This window comes from Saccostrea cucullata, unplaced genomic scaffold (genome assembly GCF_032062105.1).
Source record: "Saccostrea cucullata isolate Sc308-1 unplaced genomic scaffold, CSIRO_AGI_Scuc_v1 ctg1376, whole genome shotgun sequence".
Lineage (NCBI taxonomy): Eukaryota > Metazoa > Mollusca > Bivalvia > Ostreida > Ostreidae > Saccostrea > Saccostrea cuccullata.
In genome coordinates this window covers 57,857-79,735 of record NW_026921539.1, presented here as the reverse complement: position 1 = coordinate 79,735, position 21,879 = coordinate 57,857, and the positions used below count along the sequence as shown (strand labels likewise).

General features: G+C 31.8%; 1 long non-coding RNA gene and 1 pseudogene across 1 annotated transcript; one reads left to right on the top strand and one right to left on the bottom strand.

Moving 5' to 3' along the window:
* The window catches only part of LOC134260238 (nuclear pore complex protein Nup133-like), a 115,551-nt pseudogene that overhangs the window by 63,827 nt on the left and 29,845 nt on the right, over positions 1–21,879 (bottom strand).
* Positions 19,344–20,265, top strand: LOC134260231 (uncharacterized). Its single transcript, XR_009990495.1, has 3 exons — positions 19,344–19,507; positions 19,941–20,044; positions 20,182–20,265. It is a non-coding gene; the product is annotated as an uncharacterized LOC134260231 (long non-coding RNA).

Sequence of the window (21,879 nt, the reverse complement as noted above, 5' to 3'; positions counted from 1 at the left end):
GATGTAATTAACATTTACCCCATTCAGTAAAACTTGTCAAGAAACATTTTAATTGCAAGATATATAAAGAGAATAAAACAATCTCTTCAAAGGTTAAGCTCCAAATTAACAATTTTCGTAGGTTTTACACAATACAAATAATTATCAAATTTAAACAAGGTTTCTCAAGGATTCTCCTTTTATATGTTATAACTGTTATAAAATTACGCTAATGGTTTGAAATCAATGTTTTGAGGAACTCATATACATGAACCCTTTGTAAAGAAATAACCGTCAAATTTTGCACCTGCATAAGAAACCTGCAATACAGTATGAAAGAAAAAAAAACGGGAAAAAGAGTAAATTCGTGTCTTTTATTACAAAGCCTTCCAACAAAATTTCAATTGACACCTTAGTTCTACTGCACATTGCAATATTGTTACACATTAACTATATTGCCCGTACACTTCTATTTCACTTAACATGGATCATAACACTTCATATTCAATAATTTTATAAAAACTCATTTCAATGCAGACTCATCTGTGACTTTACATAAATCATAACACTTGTCCAATATGTTCATATCCAGCTTGTATCAAATACTGAAAGCCAGCATTATCTTTAAGTTCTCCAAATTCATCGCAATTTAACACTGCCCTCAATTCTGGCATAAATGTCTTCACATCCATTCCTGAATAAAGAAAATGATGACATCAGATTCATCAGTTGTTCGCCAGAGATGAAACTATTTACATCTGTTTTGTATGTACAAGAAGTTAGAGTAAAAGCCCTGATATTCTGCAATTTTTTTGTCTTTCTTTTTAAATTTTTTTTTTTTGAAATTCAATAGGTTAACAAATTATCAAAACCCAGGAATTTTGTACAAAAAGATTTTATTTAATTCAAAAATTCAAACACAAATCCAAAAATTTTAATTATGCATACAACAAATAAACATTTTGATATACATCTAAATAAAATATGCATACAACAATCATTAATTACAAGACCAATACATTTCTATGTAATACCATACCTTCTTTGTAAGCCAGGTCCACTGTTTTGATGGTCTCCATAACATCCACAGAATCATCTTGTTGCCAGCTGTTAATTAAAAACACAACTTTTCTTCTTTAATTGTATTTTGTTAAAGTATAAAAATTATTAATTCATGCAAAGAAAATTTGTCATTTTATATAATAAATTTTATATTGATAATGAAAACCAAAGGAGACCAGAAATTCCACTCAATGTCTCCCTGAACTAAACAAGCAAAGTGGAGTGAAACTTAACGACTTCAAAGAATACATGTATCATTCTAGATCTATCTACTTCTCTTCTGTACTTGTTTATTCTAAGTATAAAAAATGATTTATGCAAAGAAGGTTTGTCATTTATTACAAATTTTATTGTCTTGATAATGAAGAACAACGATGACATGAAATCCCATTCAATTTTTCCATGTTCTGAGGCAAAGGGAGCAAAGAAACTTAACTACCTTACAGGTATCATAATTCTATTTCTACCTGAGACCTTACCTGTCTCTAAGAATAGACTGGGCCCAGATGTGCATCCTCAGACTTTCATAGTCTATTGATGGATCAGTCTGAAAGATTTTTTATATATTCTAATAAAACATTTTAGAGTAAAAAAATATTATATGTACTTTTCTTTTTTACATTGTTTTAAATATCTCTGTTCTTTCAAATCACGTATCTTAAGATGTATACTAATTTATACAAATTGAAAAAAGATGCTTCATGTAGCTGTTCTTAAAATCTTCCTGAAATCCCTCAAAGAAAAAATCCTTTCAGACATCTGATACAAAGAAATGGTCTACCTTGTCTGTGTAATAAGTAGAATTACCTTTGTTTTCCATTTATTGCCAAATTTCCTATATAATCAACTTCTTTGTTTATACTCATTATTATACATTTACCTTGTCTATGTATAGTAAGAGATCCAGAGCTTTCTTGAAATCATATTCTGTGGCATCAATGTTTGTTCCTGAGATGTTTAACTGAAAAAGAAATGTTAAAAACCGTGTGAATACAGTATAAAAGGCCTGAGTCACTAAACAGATGTTCACATTAGTCATACTGATATTCATGGTTTAGGATCAGTAGAAGCAGAAATTAAGGTGGAAGTTCGGGCACTGCAATGCATTTGTAAAATATTTTACATGTAATAAATTGTATCCCTATCACTGACATTAAAAACCGCCCAGGCAAAAACCATAGATGGTTAACTATGGAAAACCTGTGTCCGTCGCTATGTAAATAATGTATCAATGGAGAATGCCGGACGTGCATTCGGTGCAATAGTTAAAAATGCACGAACATCCTATAATATTTGCATGTATGAAAAAATCCAAATTAAAATACATTTCAACAGTTTTGTTATTTCCATTACCCGTATATTTATACAAATATGATATATATAAAGCAAAAAAAAAAAAAAAAAAAAAACGTGTGTGTATTGAAGAGCACTGGATTAGAATGATATGAACATATTACTGAAGACTCATTTCTCATTGGCTTTCCTTTGGCCACGCCCACATATATAACCAAAACCCTTAATATACATTCCTCGCATACAATGTGTTCCCGCTATACTGCGAAACACAGGAAAAAAATATTATCTGCACCAGGATTGCCTACAACTCTCAGAATTGGATGGCATAGATCTTTAATATGTACATTGATATTAATGATAGAGTAATTAATAATATAACAATGGGAAAAATTGGCATATTGATATTTTTTTCCAAACATTTTCCAAAAAAAATGATCTAAAATATTCTGTATTTTTGCTTCTCATCATATGATGGGTCAGATATACAGCACAAACAATATCCAGTTATAACCTTGAATATTAACATTATATTGAGCTATCTTTGACTTTTGTTTTCCTTTAAACATTCAGATACATGTGAGAAAAAAAAATACAGATGACAAGTATAAATTTCACATTTGTGCTTTTGAAATGGAGGCCCCATTTCACTTTAAAATATAATACCGGTACATTATTTATTCTTTATGGTGCATGTACATATATAAAATAAACTTTGCAGTTTAAATTGAATTAAAAATGTGGAAAAAATTACATAAAAGGCTATTTGATTTGCGCTTATATACAGGCTAATAACATCTTGAACTTGTAATGCAAAATAATGCATTTTACATATTCACAAAAACAAAATATGGTGAAAAATCTATTAGAATAGATGCAGGGATGCAGTTTGCAAAATGCATGAGATCATGTACGAGTCCAGCTTCACCCCGTGAGCCGTCTGTGCTTGATTTAGTTAAGATTATGTTTTTATGTCTGTGGTAAATGTTAGTGTGTTTGCATATGTGTCCAGCTTCACACATTTTCATGTATGTGCTCGACTTCTCACGCCTATGAAAATATGTAATAGGTTGTGGAAGATGCTTGTGTGTTTGCATATGTGTCCAGCTTCACACATTTTCATGTATGTGCTCGACTTCACACGCTTTGGAAAATATGTAATAGGTTGTGGCAGATGCATGTGTATTTGTGTATGTGTCCAGCTTCACACATTTTCATGTATGTGCTCGACTTCACACGCTTTGGAAAATATGTACACTGTAAAAACTGCGTTTAGAAAATAAACACTTCCATTACATGTTTAGACCTAAACATGTTTAAGATTGTGTTTAATGGCTAAACACTTATATCTAAGCATGTATTATATCTAAACGTGTTAAGATTTAAGACATGTTTAGATTTAAGTGTTTAGAAATTGAACACTTTCTGTGACAAACAGAGTTATCTTCCCGGAAATGACGCGTAATATATTTGAACGTTAATAGAGCGGTTATCGAAACAAAGGAAATTCCAGTGTAAGCCGAAGAAGATGGATTAAAGGCTGCAAATCATAACCAAAGTGATAACCTGGAAGGGATTGTGAGAGGCATGTGAAAGGCAATATTACCACAATAAAAGGTCTGCTTACTTTTAATATTTTGACATAAATTGACTAGAATGAGAAACGTAAATAAACAAGCAATTACACAATTGTAGATCAAGATCTCCCTCTTTAATTTTTGCATTCTGAAAGCTAGAAAGGAGCTATATAGAATGTCATTGAAAATATCTATATCGATATCAGTATTATACATGTGTATGTACATAATAGTTAAATGGATTTCAATAAAAGTTGCATAATATTAGTTAGTTTAGCTATCAGTCAGCAAGGGGCATATTTTTAGTATAATTTCATTCTTTCTGACAGGATATGGTCCAGATCGAAGCAAAAATACAGGTCTCAGAGTAGATGGTGTCCATTTCCAAGTCCACGCAATTGTTGATACATCTTCAGCACTTCTTGTATTTTGGAGGAAACTGAATTTTGTGCAGTCTATTGTTTGGTATAGTTTTAAACAGCCACAAAACATTCGTATAATGGAAATGGATTCCTTTCTGGCAGTCTTGGACGAAAACATATGACCGTGTGTTTCCAGTGAAAGACTTGCAGGAAATTAATAAACTTGATTCTTTATTTGTTAAAGACATGAGGAATAATTGCATGCTTGCTGAGCTGAATAATATTGAAACGAGCAAAAAAAAATTACATGTTTGGACCTATATGTATATTGAATTTAAAATTCTTCAAAATAAATATACAAGTTTGAATATTCAATCATGTTATGGTTAGCTGTTTCTTTCCTGAAATATGGGTACTTTTCAAGTTCAAAGTTTGGTTTTTGTACGAACATGTAAACACCAGTTCTTAAATATGCTAACGTATTTATAGGAAACTTAATAATATTTAATAATGTTTTTCTTATAAAAAAATGTTTTTCTGCGATAGTTTATGATTTAAACTATTGTGTTCGATCTAATGTTGTGGAACTAAACATGTTTAGCAACTTAACACTTAAATATTGATGTGTTTAGAAATGAGACGTGTTTAGGGCTAAACGTGTAAAAAAAGTGAAACAAAAAATGTGTTTAGATATAAGTGTTTAGGGGTTAAACATGTTTAGCAACTAAACACATGAAGTCTAACGTGTTTAGAAATGAGACATGTTTAGACCTAAACGTGTAAAAAAAGTGATACAAAAAATGTGTTTAGATTTGCGTTTAGATTCTAAACACAGTTTTTACAGTGTAATAGGTTATGGTAGATGCATGTTTGCATATGTATCCAGCTTCACGTATTTTCATGTTTGTGCTCGATTTACACGTCATAAATGTAAAATATGTAACCATAGTGGTGTAAAACGTTTACAAGTATATGATGCACAAAGAGAAAAAAAATTCTGTGTGTTTTGTTCTGCAAATCTGCATATAAATAAACTACAATTATGTCCTGTTGAGAAACTGACAATCATAATAAGTAACATATTCATTTTACATAACTGTACAAAAAATCACACATCCAGTTTAAATTACTGTACTGAAAATTGAATTTGTGCAAAAACTCTCTGGCTGAATAACATTCAAAACCATGAATGCTTGCATGTTCATCTATAAATCTCCCAAGATATTTCCTAGTTAGTTTGCAGCGTCGCACCGGACGGTCTTACAACAATTTCATAATGTCAGTTTGCATGAATAAATCAATTTATCCTTGTTCCTCATATCTTGAAAATAGATGCCGAAATTCTAGACTACAGTTTATTTACACAGCACATCACAAATAGAAACATTCAGGAAATACTAGAAACTCTTGTTGCTAAGCAACAAATAAGGTCTTCCGTTGTTCTTTATTTATCTTTATGAAGGATATTTTTCTATTTTAAAAAATCTAGACATATAATAAATAAATAATAGAAAAAATGCAAAAAAAAAAAAAAATAAATAAATAGTTACTTCATCTGGGCACGATCCTAAAACCTTTTGCGCGAGAGTCGGACACGCTAACCACTGAACCATCAAGTTCCACAAAGTAAAATGTATTTAGGTTGAAGGAAATAGTTCTGTATTGAAGGAAATAGTTTCGTAGTAAAGTACCGGTCAAATTTCTTAAAAAACTGAGATATTGGCTGTTTGATGTGATATTGTATGTAGGAAAATGATTAGAATAATTATGGGACACATTTGCAGTGAAGCAATGACACTTAGCATATACAGAGTTGTAAAAGCGAAATTAATACACGTGGTCAATTGCAGAGGAAATTCAAAATCTCGGAAAAACAGTGAAAGAGTCAGAGGCATTTTTATCAACACCATATCGTATCAAGCGGGATAACTGCAATTGATTTAACCTATCTAAATTGCGTGGGAATTTGATTGATATGAAAAATTGTCATTTCCGAGTTTCAGCCGATTCATATTTAAATCTAAATAAAATTAAAATAAATTCCATACACCTAAGAAAGCAAGAATACTTGGTATTAAAATGTCGCAATAGAGCAGGAGAATCGAATGATATTAACAATAATTGCAGAAATAGCCAATACGAGTTTTAATTAATTTTTTTGCTCAGCAATTACTAAATTTCAGACAGAAAAAAATGCAGATTTTGCCGATATTCACTAGAATTTCAAAATACTTCAGAGACTCACCTAAAAACTCTCAGGACACTTTCTTTCAGGTCTCTTCTTTCTTTTATTACGAATCTTATGTCGATATTTCGTTTCGTTTGACTTGTAGACATTTTCTCTAAGTTGGTGTTGATTGTTTTGTTTGTTTTTTTTTAGAGAAGGAAGGGGATATTTTATAAGCATTTGTTAGAGTAAGAGTTGCAAATACGTCCACGAGCTTAAGCTTGATTGTGACCATTGGGTCAATGGGGCCAAAGGACAAGGTCATTTATCAAGGTCGAAGGTCAAGGTCATCAAAGAGAGAGAGAGAGAGAGAGGTATACTTGAGATAAACACGTGAAGCTGAATCTAGATAAAGGTAATGAATATTTCTTTATTACTTTTTGAGTAAGGGTTAAAGGTCTCATTTTGAGGTTTCTCTAGACATTTGCAGTCTGGATAACGTCCCAAAATCATTTCAAATACTTTTTTTATAAAAGATATTTATGGGATAGTAAGAAACTCAATTTATGCAGTTTTTCTCTCATAACCGGAAGTCGTCGTTTTTGTTTCCAATGGGACTGTCAATACTCCTTCGGTTAACAGAACTAATTTTTTCCCCCACTTTATTCGCAGTGTCCTGCATAGAGCTTGCTGACGCTGGGTGGATATTGGCTTTCAGAAGCATTCCTCGCATCCCCTCGGTAGTCAGACTGGTACCCATACGCCCAAGGGACATGGCTACATTCAGCCGAGCGGCCCTCCTTCCTGGTCGGGTAGATGTTACTTCCTCGTATAACTTCTGATGGTGACTTTGGTATCCACAGGTGGAGCACTGCAGAGAGGAAATCCAGACAAGACCCCGCTTCTGCTCTCGAGAGTAGTCTCAGTCCAGAGAACCCTTACAGGTTGGTTGTTTTTCTTTGTGGTCTCTAAAAGCGAAATTCCACAGCTCAGATGTCTTCTTATTGTGTAAAAGTCTGTAAGTTTCACATTCTGGACTTCCTGGTACTTCATAAGTATAACTGTCAATAGCTTGTACCTCTCTTCCTCTTGGCCTTAAAATCATCATACCACTGTCCTTTCCTTGTACATCAAAAATTTGCATGGTCTGGTCATTGTTAGTGAATGTCACCATCTGTGCAAACTTGTCATTTTTTAGTCTAACTGGTAGAGGCTTTTCTGCTCTTTTAATCTCATTTTTTTGACACTTGGATCCTTTGTTATGTGGTGTACTTCCTTTTTTGAACTGAAATTTGGACAGATATTTTAGTCTTTCTTTCCCCATATTATCTTATATTGAACAGCTACTCAGTAAATTGCAGTATGATTTTGTGAATATTTTTCACTTCAATATACTCACTTTAGGCCTTAGTTTTATTTATTTGTTTTAACCAGTTTTTTGATCTTTTTAAGAGACCCCCCTCTTCTTTGAAGACATCAGAAATGAACACAACCCCAGTCTGATAAAGAGACCGTTATCTTAATCACCAAACACAAAGGAGCCCAATGTCTTGTAAATCTCTGCAGAGTAATTAATGAGCTAAATTGTGATACCCAATTGACCAGATACAGATTCCATTATAATTTTAAAAATTGATTTTTTTCATAAAAGTTAAGATTTCTCTACCCTAAATTTTTCATTAATAAACAAATCAAAATTTTTAACCAATTAATCAAAATCAAACAAATGATAAAAAAAGAACAATTAGCTATTCCCCTATCTAATGATACCAATCTTGTATATATATCATGTTTTAGAGCAAAGTTATGACGATTTGAAACTCATCACTTGTAACTCATATTTCACCATAAAATTGGTCAGTAATCATGATAATCCCAAGGGGGATTAACTCCTCCATTTCTCCGGCTCTCTCAGCCCTATAACTGTCTGCTTCGGACATTTTGTTGATTACTAATTAGGGCACCTGCTGTGCTAATTAGAGAGCAATTGAAGATGATAAAGTTGTCTTATAGCTATTCCACTTGACGCCATTTTATACTAAGGATGACAACTCCAGCTGACTACCTGACAGCCATATTGGATAAGATTATGGATAAGTGACAATTTATCTTTAAGTGATAATTACAACTTTATCATGTCGATCTTAAATATTTTTCTGTTTTTTTAAGACAAAAGATGCATAGGCAGTTGTTTAAATGTTTATAATTAAGTTGATACAGGTGTTTTTAAGACTGCACGTGCAACCTGAAAGAAGTGTAATAAGGAATGTATTTGACTATTTTATATAATTGTGGTATGTAGTTGCGTTGATTTTTTTTTGGTTAAGCGATATATTATACATTTATTTTAATAATAGTGTATTAAAAAAGGTGCAAACTTGTTGCGCTTTCTTGGTCAGAATAAAAAAAGTCAACTTCAATGGTCGTTCAGTATATTATTACCTTCCTTTTATTATAGTCTGTTTGTTAAAAGAAAATATTTGTAGTTTATGAAACAATTAAGTAATACCTGAAAAATTAATTTGATTTACTTTATTAGGTTCACATATCATCTGTGAAAGTGGCAGTTACTCTGAAAGAATTTTCCATACAAGGTAAATATTATCACAATAACATTCTTTCTATTATTCTCTTTAGATAAGTGGACAGGCTTTCCCCTTCATCCAGTTCTCTTCACAAGCCTTCATGTCTTCCAAAATCAATAAATGAAGACCTGTGAAGAAAAACTGTTGTAGGCAAAGCATGTCCACTTCTCTAAAGAGAATAAATTTCTATGTGTGCTTTTTGTGTTTGTGTCGTCATGCTTTTTGTTATATGTTGTTGCAGATGTATGTGTAATGCTTATCAATGTCTTGTCATTATGTTCACTTCATACAGCATATAAATGGTAAATTTCAAATTAACTGCACATTCATATGCACCATGTCTATAACAAATGAGAATGTGAGTGAAATTTTCATAAAAAATGAAGGCGATGTTGCGAACATATGCAAAGCTATATGTGACTGCCTTCAGTTCAATTCAGCTTCAGTAATAAAATCCGGTTTTTACTTGAAAGTCAAAAAAACATTCAAAGAACTACAAAGATTAAAAAAAATACAATAATAAAGAAAAGTATGACACATACCGAAACAAATTATTCACATTACCAGCAAGTAAAAAGAAATATTCAATCCACATCGAATTCTTCTGTGTCCATATCTACTTCTTCTGTACCAACATCAACTTCTTCTGTGTCAATATTTACTACTTCTGTGCCAACATCGATTTCTTCTGTGTCAATACCTGTTTGCAGATTTTTTATATGGAGGAAAATATTTTAATTCATGTTAAAAAGAATTTTTTAATGAATGTTCATCCTGTTCGACAAATAATATAACCATTGAACGGTTAACGGGTCAGTTAGATTTTAAACTTAAATATGCTGCCGCCTCATCTATAAATACAATTGAAAGTATTTTAATGTATAATAATAATGAAACAAAAAAATGGTTAGAAAAAAAGTTAAAATCAACAGAGAAACATTGTAAATGCAGCAAGAAAAGAGAGTAGAGATTTTTTAATCGAAAGTAAGAGAAGAAAAGAATAACTGTTTAACAAACATTTGCAAACTATATAAGAAAAAGAAGAGGAGAACAAGAAGAAGAAAGAAAGAAAAAATGATGCCATCGACAAAGCTTTAGATGATATTCACAGACATGGATTATGGGCTTCAGAGAGTGAAATTAATGAAAAATTGTGTTCTTTAAAGTCAAAGAAGGAGAAGCTGACTGCACTAAAGACGCAAATTAATGTATATAAGAAAGTTTTTAAAGTAGAAAAAGAATTTGAACATTTATTGTGTTTTAGCAAAAAAGGAAAAGTATTCGATGAAAAACAATTGAAAGAAAATTTGATTACACTACTTAAAGAAAAAAGGAATATCAAGACAGTATTACATGCACTGGCGGATTTAAGGGGGGGGGGGGCTGGGGGGCGCACGCCCCCCCCCCCCTAAAATTTTCAAAGTATGATGTGTACTCATATTTGATTGCGCCCATGACAAAAGGGCCTTATGGCATTTTTGCTAGAACAGAGAAATAACGTCATAAAGATGTGATGTTGCAGACTGACGGTGGACTTCGACGCAGATTTGACTACTAGTTGACGGTCAACTGACCGTCAATTGACCATTAGTTGAATTCTTGCCATGCAAATGAGGGAGCGGTCAACTCATTTGCATAGAGTGGACCACTGTTGAATGCTCCTATATATTCTTTGCAGTTGACCGCTAGTTGATTACTCCACTATTTTCTTTGCAGTTGACCGCTAGTTGATTACTCCTCTATTTCCATTGCAGTTGACCGCTAGTTGAATACTCCACTTTTTCCTTTACAGTTGACCGCTAGTTGATTACTCCTCTATTTCCTTTCCAGTTGACCGCTAGTTGAATACTCCATTAGTCAGTGCATGTAGGTTGCTTTCATTAAATATTTGAAAAAAATGGAGGAAGATTCAAGCAGTGTTCTTGAAAATATGAAAAGTCAAACCAATATAGAGTTTCTAATTTGACATAAATGTACTTGTAACTCTAAATGCATTATAAATAAATTGAGCTGGCACACTCTCATAAGTTGTTACATGCCTTCTTCATTTTCTGGGCAGAAAAGGTTACATGTATATATAGAATTAATCTATAGCAACGGTATATTTTTTACCAACACAACAAGAAACACAACAAAACACTTGATGCATAACAAGTTTTCAGAATTCTTTCAATATTTAAAAAAGTACACAAAAATAGGGAGTTTAGGGATCGATACTGGCTAGAGTTTTTTGTATTCCTATTATCTGTTTAAAAATAACAAGCTTAGTAAAACAGATCTTAAGATTTTATATACTTACAATAGTACATGAGATATTTCACACGCGGAATCATCACGAAGACAATAATGTTTCAAATCAAAATCTCCATCTTCTACAGAAACACACATGTACTGATTCAAATTTTGGTTGTTGTAATTATGGTATAACAAACCCGATCAATGATAATGTAATTTTGAACCCAACATAAATGTAGCGTGGGAGAAATTTTCTAACAAGTCGGAGTGTTCAACTAGTGGTCAACTCTGGTTCTACAGGAAATTTCAAAGTACTAGCATTCAACTAATGGTCAACTGGCCGTTTTATGCAAATCAGTTGATCGCTTTTCAGAAAAGCATTCAACTCCGAGTGGTCAACTGTTTTCGCATTATCAGTTGACGACTAGTTGACGGTTAGTTGACGGCTAGTTGACGGTCATCTACACATTTTCGTATGGGTATTAAATACGTCTCTATAATACCAAGTTTTCCTACATGCGTAAATGTATAGAAGCTGTAGACAAGGTGTTTTCTGATAGGATAATGAACCTTTATACTCTAGATAAATTTTATTTACATATTTATACCATTTTAAGAATACATCTTAGACAGGGTTTACCTTAAAAAAAATTGCAAAGGAAAATCTTTTAGATCCGCTCCACCATTCTCAAATATACATCGCGATCGCGTCGATCATCATCACATGCACGTAAACATTGATTCATCAGTGCATAGTGATACTGTTTAAACTGTTGTTGAATTGCTTGTACAAATGTTGAAACTAAACATACATCTTCCACGTTTTCTACAAATCTAGCAAGAATGTGTAAGAACGATAGTCAAGATTATTTTTATTTTCTATAAATAAAAATAGGAGAGATAACTCTGATGTCAACAATCGATGTTACAGGGGTACCAGACAGGGACTTTCATTTTAATTGCGTACTTTTTCACATTTCAGCTGCATGTTCGCATGAATTTGCTCCCGGATTATAAAAGAGATATTTTATGACCAAATAAAAACACCTTTAATCGTCAGCATAATTATGAATTTTTAAATAAAAAAAATATTGTTGTACTTTGGGAACAAGGTTAATGTAGAAAAGGGAAAAACAAAGAAAAAAAAAGAAGGAAAACTGCAAAATTGAACAGACTTTAATTTTTAGCTCTACTGGTCAGAGACCAGAAGAGCTTATGCGATAGTAATGCGTCCGGCGTCCGTCCGTCTGTCCGTCTGTCTGTAAACAATTTTTCAAAATGCTACTCCTCCTACAGTTTTGGTCTAATTTCAATATAACTCGGCACACAAGTAGACTACACTAAGATACATAATTCTGTATATCGGTTTCTGATTTAGATGAACAGTGTTGCAGTTGTTACTAAAAATAGAAATTTCTGTGAAATTCTTTCAAAATGCTACTCCTCCTACAGTTTTGGTCTGATTTCAGTATAAGTTGGCACACAAGTAGACTACACTAAGATACATATTTCTGTGCATCGGTTTTTGATTTCGATGAAGGTTGTTGCCGTGGTTACTAAAAATAGAAATTTCTATGAAATTCTTTCAAAATGATACTCCTCCTACAGTTTTGGTCTGATTTCAGTATAACTTGGCAAACAAGTAGAATACACTACACTAAGATACATAATTCTGTGTATCGGTTTTTGATTTCAATGAATGGTGTTGTCGTGTTACTAAAAATAGAAATATCTGTAAAATTGTTTCAAAATGCTACTCCTCCTACAGTTTTGGTCTGATTTCAATATAAATTGGCACACAAGTAGAATACTCTTAGATACATAATTCTGTTTATTGAATTTTAATTTTGATGAACGGTGTTGCCGTGGTTACTAAAAATAGAAATGTCTGTAAAATTGTTTCAAAATGCTACTCCTCCTACAGCATTGGTCTGATTTCAGTATAACTTGGCACACAAGTAGACTACACTAAGAATATAAAGAGACTTTATCAACGATCATTATTCTATTTAATGCTGTTTATAAAGTTTCAAATCCCAGCTGCTTAAGTACTTTCTCTTCCTTTGCTATAAGTTCAAACCAGTAGAGTTTCAGTCTCGACAGAGACTTCTGGTTTTTTTCAGATCTCTTATCTACAGCTTTTTTTTTGCATGAAATAATTTCATGACGAATTCCATTTTTTAAAAAATAATAAAAATGGAAAGCGTCTACCTTATAATCATGATTAAATAAATCAAACTTTAAAAATGTTGTTTTGTCTTATATTCGTGTTGCACAAAGACACTTCAATTTAGAGAAATTAAAACAAGCAAAAACATCCAAATGAAAAAAAAAATGTTCTTAATGTTCTAACTTAAATAGAGCTGGTCAAGTAAATCTGATAAGAAAGAGAGAGGATAGGGGGTAGATAAAAATATTTATACTGTATTGAATCTATTTATGTAATATTGAGAAATGTGAAACTCTATTGAAAAAGATGACTTTTCAAAACAAATGAAATAATAAATGAAAGAAAATATCATTTTTGTTCTCTAAACTATATATACATGCATAGCTATTTATTTTCAAGATCTCCAAATTTAATATACATGTAACTCTTTGGTATACTTACGTGTTGTTGTTTTTTTTTTCACACGGAGTTCAAATGTTTCAAGCATTATCTGCAAATTAATTCCTTAAGCCATGACGAACTTTGTCTTTCATAAAAGCTCGATCAGCATTGAATGTCTCTTGACAGATCAAATCTCGATCAGCATCAATTATCATGCTTAAAACTCAAGCATCACTGAACTGATAATCTCATTGCTGTTATCAGTGTGGAAAAATATATTGTTTAACCTGCCATCAAATTATGGATACATATTATTAAATATGCTCAAATATGATTTTATTTGTTTGGGTTGATAAAAGAATCCTTATAAGTTCAGGATCGGGTTTTATTTCTACATGTAAATGCTAACAGAAAATAAAATTCAATGCTGAAAATACATGACATAAACCGCAACAATATGCTTGCATTTCGTTTTATTTTGGCCGCAGTGCAGGGGATGGGGGTGGGGGTGCCCTTATATATTTCCGTAACATGTAGGCTTTACAAGGCTTAGCATATCCAAGCTTCTGGCACCAGGCACGTAGCATCGTTTTTGAAAATGTGAGGGGGGGGGGCAGCCAGAGAATTTTTTTTTACTTCCCTGAAAAAGTTGACAAGCCAAAAAAAAAAGGTTAATGTTGCACAAAGTCGAAAATTCTATTTTGTGGGGTTGGGGTTTTTTTTTAATGTCAACTACTTTCAGTACCAATCTTTATACTACGTTTTCCGTACATCACTAATAGTAGAGGGGGGTAGAGGCCAAATTTTTTAATGTCAACTACTTTCAGAACCAATTTTTATACTACTTTTCCGGACATCACTTATGGTGGGGGACCAACCAGACTTTCAATTATCAATTCCTATAGTATAAGTAAGGTTGGGGAAAAAATGAAAGGCCCGGCCCCCTGCCCCCCCCCCCCCCCCCCCCATCGGTTGCTACGTCCCTTGGCACGGGACCAGAATGGAATTCATACGCTCTAAAACTCGCTTTATAGAATAAATTAGAAAAAACATTAGAATGAAGGGGATTTTTTTAAATTAGGTTATTAATAATATGATGATTTTCTAAGATGTTTACATCCCTACAAAAATCTGACATTTCAAAGCTCAGCCAGTTCACAGACAATTGTCAGGAAATATATTATACAAAACAGTCATATTCAACTGACTGTATATTTAGGCATAAGCAATTACATGTCATTAATCGTTAACCCACCCCTACCCCAACAAAAGCTATTCATATAAACCGTAAATGGCATTTTTAATTTAATTCTATGGGTGTGCTTCTCAACCCATCCATTTCATAAAATAAAACCAGATTTTTTAATTCTAGGGTATCATTATATACATGATTAACAATACTGAATTCATAGCAATTCAGTTCCAGGCTCATAATTTTTATGATCGCTGTGCGATTTTGAAAATGGCAATGCTCAGAATTAAAGGTACAAATATAAAATGAAGAATAATAGGCAGCATTATTTCGAATCTAAATAAAAAAGTGAATCTGCAAGTTGTAGGGTAAATGGTACTGGGTGCACCTAAAACTTTTGAAGTAAAAAAAATATTTTTTTATTTATTTTAACTCGTTTTCACAACAATTGTAAGTTTCTGCCATTTAGATTTTTACCCCCCCCCCCCCTCACCAACATACACATTATCCTACAAATGTTAATCCTGGGTTTATCTATTGTGTAAATAATAGCGGATTATAACTCATTCATTTGTTTGTAAAATTTCCACCTTTTGATTGGTTAATATTAAAATATTTTTACTACTAGACTGAAAAATATTTCGTGTATCCTTTATATTTTCAAAAAAGCAGTGTCATTATTGACCCAATGCAGACAGACAACCTTGTAGATGCAGTGAATCAACCGAAATTCCTTTTTATTTACTGTCTATTGTGTATCGTAATTACAAATGTACATGTTACATATACCACACTTCACAATTTTTCTGTCTTTATATAAAATTTAGAAAGAAAGAACAATCAAATAAATTTTCACTTCACAGTTTCGCAGTAGCATTTAGATAGCGTAATGTTGTTCAAGATATAATTTATTTTTTTTTTCTTCACATATATGGTAACTAAAGATATTTTGTTTATGCTGAAATCTTGACCTATCGAGAGCAATGTTTGAATTAAAATAATTTTCAAAAGAATTCTACATGCTTATCAAATTACTCTTGCATGGATTACCAGTAAATATTTTGTTTGAGAAAATAATTGTTTAAAAAAAAATGAATGGATGTTGCCCGCTGTTCAGGTCTCTCCCTGGTGTCGTAGTAAAGTGAAATGTAAAACAAACACTCACTCATAATACATGTACTATACTCCACTGATGAATCCATAATATATAATTAACCATTAAATAATTATTGATAATTAAAAGAGACAATGAGATAAAAATAATGTGCATAGAAAAATATTAGATATTATACAACTTTTAATCACCGTAGTAAAATTAGAGAAGAAAATCATTTAACGTTCACTCTGAAAACGTTTGACGTTGTTGAAAAACATGACGTCATTATTAACCTGTTAAAGTATATTTGATAAAATTGAAGAAAAAACCTACTTAGAGTTGACGTAGGACCATAAAAATTCATATTTGACAACTTCTAACCTTACTCTATCAGAATCCGTGAAAAACTCAAAATGCATAAAAATTGCCATAAGGACCCTTTTCACATGGGCGCAATCATTTATAATGCCACATTTTGGTACAAAACCAACCAAACCACTGTTATTCTGCCTGGTTTTACTCTTAAAATACACAAAAATCCAGGAGCTTCCGGGGGCTGCGCCCCCTGGTCCCCCCATTCAAAGTATGATATAACTAGTATTAAACACGGCGTACTTTGGTACATCACTAACCAATACCACTGTTAGTAAGTACTAAGTAGGTAAATCGTTTATTATGGTGGCATGTGTTACAATACAATGAGAACTGAGAAACATTCAAAACAATATTATCATTCAAACATCCGAACCTATATGCCGCTTTTAACAAAAAAAAAAAATGAAAAATATGCACTATTATAGTGTCTGGTTTTACTCTAAAATACACGAAAACCCAGGAGCTGGACCCACTGGGGACCTTAAGGCGGCCCCCAGACCCCTTGCCTCAACAAAGTTATCCACACCCCCCTAACCACAAATCCTGTATCCGCCCCTGACATGTTACACCAACCCGAGGGACTTTGTATCCAGACAAATATTACACACATGGACAGATAATGGAGAGGACATTTTATGGGAGGAACAGATTTTAAGCTACAGCAATGGGGTGTTTAGAGTTAAGTCATTTTTAAAAGAGATATATTATTAATTTCACTGTTTAACATTCAAAAAATAATACTGCAGTATTTTAATTACAAAAGAGGTATGTAACACCATGAACACTATGAACGTACCAGAATCTTATCATTTTTTATAACTTACATACATTTCATTTGTTGTACACATCTTTTAAAGTTTAATTACAAGAAATTTTTTTCAGTTTCAAAAATTGATGTAATGAAGTCTTTAAAGTGATAGTCTTTCCAGTTTTCACATAATAATTGATGAAAAACTTCAAGTTGGGTAGCTTTTGAGACCGGAAATCAACAACAGTGCATTCGAGCCCTAGTGTCCCGGGCTTAATTACATACCTAGCACTCTGAATATTTAAGGTTTCAGGCTTTAATCATTGTTATGCCCTCTTCCATGTTGAAAGGGAGGGCATATTGCTTTGCATCTTTTTTGTTGGCCGGTCTGTCTGTCTGTCCACCAACAGTTTCCGTTAATTTTCGTTGCAGAGTTTGTACGTACAAAAAAGACTTTGAAATATTCCAGTTGTTGGCCATCGTCGCAAACCACGGCCATAATGTATGATCCTCTCCAATTCTGGCCATGGTTGAACAAGGAGACAATTCTTCATAGCTCATTAAAATATTGACCAGTGCGAGTAAAGCATAGTTGGATAATGAACTTTATCGCGACCTTTCAATATCCAATCACAGTTAACGAAATATTCCTTGTATACAATTGATGTCAATTGTTGCGATGGAAACAAAACTTCCCACTAACTGAATATTGACGTCACAATAGAGAGGCGTAAATATTCAAGATTACGACACTTTATGAGCAAGCAGTCACCACGGGTAGGAGAGAGCTTTATGCGGACTCTAGACTGTGGCTTGAGATGATGCTTGTTGGGGTGGGGGGAATGAGTGTTTCACAAAACATCTCTTGTTTAATTAACATTATGAAGTAAATGTTTAAAAACCCATGGAATCAAATGGTTTTATTATAATGTATTTGTACTGATTTGAAGACAAATTCATCTGCCATATCATTTTCATAGAAATGGGTTTATAAACAAGGAATTTATTGCATGATGTAATGATATTAGCAGGTTTTTGTAATGGTGCATATTTACACCAATACTTTCATGAGAGCATGTCACAGCATGCAAAATTTATCTATTTATTTTCAATCTTACAATAAAACTCATTTACTATTGCTAAAAATACTGCAAATTATGTACAATGCAAAATATTGTTTGGTTCCCCAGCTATATAAATATTATTAATTTTGGATATGCATAAAACAATATTAAAAAGAGATAGTAAACAATGGAAATCAATATTGCTTGAGTTTTACTGTATTTATAATGATAAAATTGTTTAACAAAATTAATTTTTCATAGGTCCTTAAAAGATAACTATGCATAAAGTACAACACCATATATTATGAACAGTTGTTTCTGTTTTGTATGTTTTTGTCTTTGTGAAATATGACCGTATATTTATGTTAATGTAATTATATAAATGAAATTTTATTTACAAAAAGCAAAATAAAAACACCAGGAATAAGACATAAATGAGTTTCAGCTATTACTATGATTGCATCATTCAGGATTACTATAAATAAATAAAAGTGAGTATAAATATATATACTTATATCTGTAAATGAATAAAAATGTAAAAAAATATAAAAATGTATATATTTTTATTTTAGGTTCTGTACTGGAATGATACTGAGAAGACAGACAGTAGCATATTTGAGCTAACAGAAAGAGAAATTAATACAGACATCAAAGAAGGGAATTTATTTTTCAAAGATCTGTTTTAAAAAAAATTGTAATTTCATTTTAAATAAACATTAAGCTGATTTAGAAAAAAATATATTAATTTATACTTAAATATGAAAATTCCTATTTTAGACACAGGAGCAAAATTGGATCACAGTTATAGCACATTTTGAACAGACTATAAGGTATGTCTTACGGAGTTACCTTCAAAATGTTATTAAACTTTATTTAAACTTTGGAGTTATTCCTCTTTGGTAACATAAGTGGTATGGTTTTATCTATATATGGATCTAATTTACATATTAATTAGCAAGCAACCAATGAAAATCTCTTTATTTATAACTAAGTTAATATTATTGTGTTTTAGAATTAAAAAAACTCATTTTTAATTTTTTAGGTGGAATAGCGACTGTGTATTCGGTTGAATAGCCAATCATTTCAAATCAAGTTGAGCGGGTCTGCATCGTTATTTTGACGAAGTTTGAAACCAGTGGTAATTTTTTGACACTTCCTCTAGATTTAAGAAGATTCTTGCCTTGACAACTGCTCGAACTCCCGGGTTGGCATGCTCTAAAGGTTTGTTAACGATTTCCAGCCGTGTTCACTTTCACTTTCAGATCAGTACATTGTGCATGTTTTGAAAGAATGAAACTAATCAAAGTCACGCAAAACGACGCTTTGTATGTTATTTTCTGCTAGGATATTAGATAAGTACTTTTGATAATTTGGGGATTAAATGTTAATGTGCGTCACTTTATTCTGTAAAGGTGTATGAATCATAGGGGCTTTTCTTCCGGATTGATAAATGTAAAATAATTTCTTTTTAAATTTGTATCTACATTTAATACACTGTAAAAGTTGCTTTAATAAAGATTCTGATCAGGCAAGAAAAATAATGTTTTTAAAAAAAGTACTAACCTATATACATAAACTCTCAACTTTGAGAGTTTATTTATTTTTATTTATATCATTTTGTATTTTGAACTGTGTCCATTTTCTTAAAACACAGGTATAGTGAATTCAGTATGCAGATTGTTGAAGGGAAAACATCAAGACGGGGCGAGGAAGGCAACAAAACATGATTACCCAGATTGAGGATCCCAGTGTTCTTTGGTACAAGAACATTTTAATAATAAATTTCATGAAATCTGTTACTTGAACAAACATTTACATTATTTAGTGCTTGACTTGCTCGGAAGTCAATATCGTCATATATTTGTAAAAAAAAAAAATCAATTTCCTTTGTATAGTCTCAAGCTACTCAGCCTACCATGAGAAAATTAAAAGATCTGTCATGAAGAAGAGGCGGCCGAGGGTTCTCAACTTTCATATTATAAATGGCAAGTATTTGTTTAGAACTAATTTTAGATTATTCTTGATAAAAAATAACATAAGGGTGTTTATCAATTCATAGCTTATTAGCTACAGTAACTATTTGTGATTGCATTGTGTATTAATTTTCAAAATCAATTCATTCTTTGGTGACCAAGTTTAGCGGTTTGCTTCAAACTCATAATTTTTTATAAAAATATTGACTATATTTGTCCATATGTATAAAATGTTAATCACGGTATGAAATCTATTTCAGCATGATTGTCATCTTACATTTGAGGGACTCTCACCTAAAGTCCTTTTACCGTTCCATGTCAGGAAAAAGTACATGAGCTGAAACATGCGATTGGCAAAAAAAGGTACATATATCCTAAACCATAACTTGAGTATCATTCTGTATACATGTACAGCTAAATTAAATATGTAGCGCTATATTGTTCATTTTGTAAACTGACAACTGAGTAGTCAGCTGGAAACCTATGATTTCTCAATATTTCAGGGATTTATTCTTTGTTTTTGTATAGTACCCTTAAAAAATACATATTTCTCAAATTGTAATTTATAGGCTTTTTGTAATAAGAGATACATGACCTAACCCATTGATTCTTCATGTAATATGTCAATAACAAGAGTTCCACTCATCTTATAAAATTGATAAATTTACATTTTTTTTTTTGCTTTTTGAGGTTAAAGGTCATGTATGAACTTTTTATTTATTAATTAGGTTGTGCCTTGTTTTTATTTTTATTAATCATGGTATTGTAAATTCTGATAACACAGAAGCCTTTGAGAATATTCATACTTATGCATGGCACTGAAAAAAATACTTTTTTTCTTTTAGGAAAAGCATTAGGAAAATGCCTGCATGGGGAGAAAAGTTTTGAACTCTGAAAAGGGAGGTGTGACAAAAACATTTTGACAGTTGTTGATTTCCACTAAAACCAATATCCACAAGAAAGAGGACATAGTTTTATGTTGAGTCACAACTTTAAATTCAAGAATGTACAGTTGGTTTTATTATGAAACATGTCACATACAAACAAACATATTTGTGAAAAGTACTCTGTCTTTGATATGTATGTAATTTGCAGGATAGGATGTGGGCAACATATACTGCCAAGAATCTTGATGATTTTGATCTTATGTTTGTAAAAAAAATGTTTTGAATTGTAATAAACAAAGTTAAAGTCAGCTTTTTGTTAATTTGTAAATTGATGATTATGATGTTTACATTTCTGCAACTCATCAATTTGGAAGAAAAAACTTATTTATAATTTGAATAAGGTTTCATTCACTGGAATGGAAAACGGAAATTATTAACTTTTGTGGTTATCAAAGATGGTATTTAATTAAATTTAAGGTTTGTAATCATCAGATTGTGGTTATTAAAGATGGTGTTTGATTAAATTTAAGGTCTGTAATTATCAGATTTAATATATCCTAAATACTGTGTTTAATGGTTGTAAATATTAACTTTACTTTTTGTAAAGTCAGGATAAAGTGGGACATTACATCATATTTAAGTGCATGTAAAGTTCATGTACAGGTTACCCTTTCCAACTTTGACTTTTTTCAGAAAAGCCAATTAAAGGCATTGTAAATAATAAATTTACATC